Source organism: Microtus ochrogaster (assembly GCF_000317375.1).
Source record: "Microtus ochrogaster isolate Prairie Vole_2 chromosome 14 unlocalized genomic scaffold, MicOch1.0 chr14_random_1, whole genome shotgun sequence".
Classification (NCBI taxonomy): domain Eukaryota; kingdom Metazoa; phylum Chordata; class Mammalia; order Rodentia; family Cricetidae; genus Microtus; species Microtus ochrogaster.
This window is the reverse complement of record NW_004949096.1, coordinates 33,274,986-33,281,729: the sequence shown is the minus strand read 5'-3', so window position 1 is coordinate 33,281,729 and position 6,744 is coordinate 33,274,986.

Below are 6,744 nucleotides of genomic sequence, written 5' to 3'. Positions count from 1 at the left end.
TGTGTGCTGTCCGACTGTATACTGTCTGACTGAGTGCTGTCCGACTGAGTGCTGTCTGACTGAGTGCTGTCTGACTGTGTGCTGTCTGACTGTATGCTGTTATCACTCATCAGGGCATCAGATGTAACTGTGAAAACCGCTGCTCAGACACCCTGGGCTGTTCCAGGAGCATCCAGGATGATCATGCAGAGTCTTTATGCATGCCAGATAACATCGGTGTCTTCCACTTGATGGAGACACCCAGACCGCTCTCACTTCTCTTATCCTTTCTCTGCTTGTGACCTACACTGTGGCATGTCCACTTGTTATAGCCTTTGCCTCAGCCCCATTTTTCTCATCCTGTAGCTGTGGGCCTCTTGGATGAAAGAAGGGAACTATAGTAATTCCGGTTTGAATTTTATACTGCTTTTTTTTGCCTCCAGAAAAAGGCAGTAGGTTTCCTTTTCTTTATGGATTTTTATCCCAGGCAGTAACTTTGCATTTTCCCTGTAATGTGGGCTCCTTTTCCTCACTTACAGTGTGTCTTTTTCTACCACTACATTACAAAGAGCAGAGGAGGTGGATGTGACCATTGTCACTTCAAACTGTCAACAATACAGTTATTTCCATACAGGTAGATGAGAAAGAGGCCCAATCCCTGCTCTAGAAAGAGTGCACAGAATCCTCCAGACAAATAGAAAGGGGAAGAGAAGGAAGAATCCCTTAGTACAACATCCTAAGCTCAAATAACCCTTTGGATTCCGGTCTGCCAGAGGAGGGGGGCTTCTCTACTTGAAGTTTGGAAACTTGCCAATGACCCTCATTTCCATCTGGAGATGACCTGTGTTCCTGTCTTTAGTTCTCCTTACCTGTTAGTCAGGTACCACGCCCACTCCTTCCTGGTAGGAGTTGGCTCTGGTCTCCCCCCTAGTGTACTGTAGTCACAACTCTGATTCCCCATCACATTCTGAGCCAAGGTCTGCTTTGCAGGGATTGCCTTTCTGGCCAGGATCACCTCCTTCTGCCAAGGGACAGGCAAGCAAGCCTCCTACCATGGTGATCCATGATGTCACACAGCCTGTTCCCATCGTTTCTAAGTGAGGCGATGAGGAAGAAGACCGCAGAGGCGGTGCTATAGGCTGGTGATGACAGAACCAACTCAAAGCAGAGCCGAGACCAAGGCCCACCGTTTCTTTCTCTTCCTGCAGTGTGGTGCTATGGGCAGTCTGAAAGCGGAGATGCTAGTGTCAGAATAAAAAAAAATGGTAGAAAATTTAGGAAGACATAAGACAAGGAACTAGAGTCCCCTCTTACCTATTTCATCTAGAACAAAAAAAAGAGGGGCCAAATAAGCAAATTATTTGGATATTGACTTAAAACAGTTTTTCTCAACAGCTGAGTTGAGTCAAATAATATTTGTGTGTGTGTGTGTGTGTGTGTGTGTGTGTGTGTGTGTGTGTGTGTGTGTGATGGGTCCCATCCAGTGCATTGCAGTGTGCTTACCTGCTTTGCTGGCTTCCAGCTACTACAGGTGCTGCACCTCCAAAACAGTTTCCTCTGAGAGACTGAAGCATCCTACCCTGTAGGAAACCTGAAGAGCAGGAAGGTGAACAACTCATATAGCTACAGGAAGTTCCCCAAACTGACCAGATTCTCTATGCCCCTTCCTGCAAGAGTAAGCAATAAAAGCTGAGAGTCCATCTCACACGGAAGAGAGCTGAGCTGCTGAGAGTCTGGGGCCAGACCAGATGCCTGGAAGAAACAGAAATCCCTCGAGCTGCCTGGAAGAGCTTTGGACAACTGAGGCACCTGGAAAGGTTGCTCTCCAGCCCGTTGAGCTGATTAGAGCTGCACAGTGGGCTCCAGGTTCCCAGCTTTGTGACCTGACACCCATGCTGTCGTAGGCTTTGGTTTACAACTGTCTTTGAGTCACTTCTGCTCCTGTAACTCCTCGCCCACATTCCTGTGAGCAACCCCCACCAAACTCATTGGTTCGCCAAGTTGGGCTTTAGTGGCATCCATAGTTTGGGTCTGTTGTGTCTTCTGTATCTGGGCTGAGTAGATGTGTGTGTTGTCACACAGCACCCCCTGAGCCCAATGTCACTCTTGGCTGAGGATGTCTGTTCAATGACTTGACTGGAACCAAGCCGTCTGGATACCCAACAACAGGTTATGAGTTCTTAGATTCTGGCAGGCAGTACAACTTCAGTCTGTGTGTCTCAGGCTCTGGAGAGAGACTGCCCATCTTGAGTGGTGACTGAACCACTTACTGGCGCCATGGCTTCCCTTGGGCTAAACTGTTTAGGGCTACACAATATTATCTGCAAAACACTTCTAAGAGTGTTTGTCAAACAGAGATGTTTAATAATCAAAGAGAGGGCAGGGATGTAGCTCAGTGGCACAGTGCTTGCCTGGCATGTGCGAGGTCTTGGTTTTGACCGCCAGGGAGAATGAGGAAACCTTGCAGACTGTGTGCCGGAGTGGATCACAGCATTCTAGATGGCTCATTGCCGCTTGTGTTTGCTCAATTACAGTTTGGTAACTGATTGAGAAATTAGATTTGTCGTCACTTAAGGAGTTTATTCTGAAAAACAGAACCAGATCAATGTTGACTAAATGTCACACTAAATGCAAGCGGCAAGGAAAGCGACTAAGGTGCCCCTTTTGCTTCAAATGCAAAAATAGATGGGGATGTGTCCATGTTTGTTTAAAATGAAGAAAGAAATGGTATCGATTGCTCAGACCTCAGGAGCTTTTGTTCTATGTTGTCCTCAGGCAGTTTACCAGAAATGCTTACATGGGAGTGATTTTGGAGTGCAACCTGCCTCCTCTTTAGCATCTAGAACAGTCTATGCTGCCAGTATTCTTACTTAGGGTTCCTGCAGTCAGAAAACAGAAATGCTTCAGCATGATTAAGCCATGCTAAGTCCACTATTAGTTGCAGGATGTAAATCCCGGAAGACACTGCAATAATGTTACCAGAGCTCTCTGTGCCATTGTCTCTGGACTTCCTGGAAATAGTTTGTGGAAATGAAAAAGTCCCCTGTGACAGCCACAGCATGGCCATGGCTGGGCTCCCAGAGCCTGTAACCCACACATGGCGTGCGTGAATGCGCTCCGGCCACGGAGCTGTCTCCAAGCCGAGCAGTTTGACTTGGCGGCTGTCTGCCTTCCACGCTTGTGTTAGTTCCTCTGCCAGAAGTATACATTTATTTCTTTTTTCCCAGCCTAGAAATGTTTGATCACACCGACTCCTCTCCCTCCGATAACCATCCTTTAAAGAATGGCTGCAGCTCGCTGCATCTGGAGCACTGGATTTTGCTGTACTGTTCCACATGTGTTAGCTTTTTCGCGAATGTTGCTCTTGCCTCAGAAACGGTTGTCAGCTCAGTAGAGAATTTCCCTTCTCCCCCCCCCAACCCACGTGATCCTTTTGTAGTTTGCTTCTTCTTTTTTTTTCCTTAACAAACAACAAAATAGCCTTATGTGCTTTGCAGTTCACAATGTTCAATCTTAATTAAACTAAGTTCAGCATGCAAGCGGAAATGACTAGCGGTGAGGGGCCAATTTCTAACACTCATTGGCACATTCGTTCTAAATTTAGACAGTGCCCTCCGAGGCCTCCCGATTGAATCACAACCTTATAATTAATATTTCCTGTTCTTCCGCTCGGTGTGAAGTTGTCAGGCCCAGTGGCACTTGGCTATATTTGCAGTATTTATTCTTTACAGATTGTATGCCACTGTCTCCGACCCAAAACCAGGAAATAAGATGACTGAAAAATACAGTCTGAGTGGCAACCACAGAATTCCAGCTGAATAGCCTGAGCCAAAAAGAAGTCTCAGGCCAAAGGGAAAAAAACCTTATTTTTGAGGTATGATATGTTCAGCTCAGTGGTTAAAGCTTTTGCCTGGCATGACTAAGGCCCTAGGTTCAGTCCCCAGTGTAGCAGAAAGAATCTTATTTACAAAGTAAAATCTATTAATGTACATATATCAAATCAAATCCTATTATAGTAATAAATGAGTTTGTGAATACACACCTGTGCATAAATGAATAAAGATGGATAAAGGATTTTATAGGGTATTTATTTGTTTATTTATTGCCCTTTTTATTGAAAAACCTTTTTTATATAGTACGCTCTGATCTTGCTTTTCCTCTTCCTCAGCTCCCCCAGCCTCTACCCAGCTCACTACCTAGCCAACTCCACACCTTTTTTTAAAAAAACAAAAACCAATACACACCACACACATACCACACACCATATATGCACACACAGTGCCATATACACACACACATACACCACACACATACACACCCACCCACCCACACATCACATACCACATACATATACCCCACACCATATATACACACACAATATCATATGCATACATGCACACACCACACATACACCCACCCACATCACATACCACACACACACAACACACATACACCCCCCCACATATCACATACCACACACACACACCACACATACACACCGCACACACATCACATACCACACACACACACACACGCACACACACACACACATACCACAAAAATTTAATTTTGGAAACCTTTCAGTTCATTGTGATATGCTGGGAATTCCAAATTGTATTGGAATTGTGTGAGGGAGGCAAAGGTGTGAAGAACAGGATCCAGAAAGTCAGTAACCATCTAAAAATTGACAATGCCAAGGAGACCAGAGTCAACGGGGATTTTGGAGCTGACTTCGTGGCTGCTCAAGGCATGGGTGCTCCTCTTGAAATCACAGGTTGAAATGTGTTGATTGGCTTTAGTGATGACGCTGCACAACAGTAACCAAAAGATTTGGAGTGCTCTGGGTTCTCTCTCTCTCTCTTTCTGTAAAAATCACGTCTTAGATGAAATAGCAACTGCTGAAGTAGGCCAAAAGTTGACTGAGTCTATTCACAGTTAAAGGATTCTGGTTCCATAGCAGGGCACGAGAAACCATAGCTAAACATACCTTACATGGGTGCCTCACTCATGGAGAAGTTTCGGTCACTGGAGGTGAGAGAGCCATCTCTTTGTCTGGAATGTGTCTAGCTAGCTGTACACTGGACCCTGGACCACCCAGTGCCTTTACTCTCAGGGAATGAGGTTATGTCTTAGAGAAATAGTTCTATCCCTCTCCCTATGAGATAAGCCCCTGCTGGTTAGGGGTCTTGATTGCCAGGGCTGGAAATGTTTGGCTAAGGATGACAAGGGAATGAAAAAAGGGTAGCTGTACAGACGCATGTCCCGAAGATCGGGGGCCAGCTTAGGGTGGGCTCACTCCAATGAAATGACACCCAGTACTATCCATAGCCTAGAACCTCAGCATGTTCATCTGGTCCAGCACAGGGAGAGGATTTAGATAGTCTCAGGAGAAGGTGTTTGTAGGTTAGCTGTGAGCATCCAGGAGAAGGAGGAAGCTGCTCTTGCTTGGTTTCTTCACACCGATCAATTGTCCATAAACATTTCTACTCAGACCTCGGACAAAGCTTAGTCATTCCTCAGAGCCAGGCCTGTGTGGATAATGGCCAATATCCCAATCCTGCGTGGGTCTGAAGCCTTGGAATGTTCACAGCACACACACAGGACTCCCCTCACTCAGGGCTTCCTCTGCTCCCCACACTTGATGTCTCTATGAGAATGGGCATTTTGATGATCTTCCAGGTTATTCAAAGGCTCTGTGATATTTGAATATCAAATGCCTTGAGGCATTGCCTTGTTGATCTGTCACTTCTGAGTTCTGTGTTCTTTTCTAAATGTGTCATGGCAAGGGCTCTGAAGTCCTTTCCCACCGTTCTCACCTACGTCATGACATCCTCATGTGGCTGCCAAGCACATCTCCATGGCATCCTTTGGATGACATAAGGCTTGCAGGCTCCCAGAGGCTTCCTGTGACCTTCAGGGTTGAGTCTGGACCTCGCCCTCTCTGGCCTGTGCTCCAGCTGTGCCCACAGAGCCACGGGTGCTTATCATTTCCCTGCCGGGAGGAAGCAGCTCAGTGATCATGGAAACTGTGAGTTTGATGGTCTGGGAAGTTTCCGGAGGAGATTAGAGATGGCAGGAGTCCAAGGAGCCCAGAACTTGCCTTGTTTTCTTTGAACATTTTGTTTCCTGCCCTGGGAGGAAAGTGGCCGCCTTGCTAAGCTCTCTGCCTCGATTTTGTCATCAGACTCCCAGAGCCAACTGCAATAGCATCCGTTCTAGGCAAATCTTCTCTTAGCAGTCTTGGTTTGCTCCAGGAGTTACTTTCCCTGCACTGGACACAGGCCCCTGTGTGTCAGGCTGAAACGGTGTGTAGGTTTCAGTCTTTGAAAGCAGGTGCAGACTGAGATTCAGGAGCAAAAGAGTCATTTGGGATCAACATCTTTGACCAGAAGACAGAGGAAGCAGGAGTTGGTAAAAGAACACTTCAAGTTTGTGATAAAGACTCGGAAAAGCCCTTGTGTTAGTTGGCTTCCTGTTGCTGTGGCAAAATACCTGAAAAAAAATTAACTTGAAAAAAAGAGAAAGGTCATTTGGGATCATGGTTTCAGTCTGTGGTTGTTTGGTCCTGAAGCAAGACGGAATAACATGGCCGGGACCAGGTAGTGGATAAGTAGTTTATCTCAAGTTTCCAGAAAGACGAGAGAGAAGGAAGCAGGGAGGAGAGAGTTGGGAGGGAGAAAAGAGGAGGAGAAGGATAGAGTGGGAAGTAGAGATAGAGAGAAGAAAGAAGGAGAGAGAGAGAGAGAGAGAGAGAGAGAGAGAGAG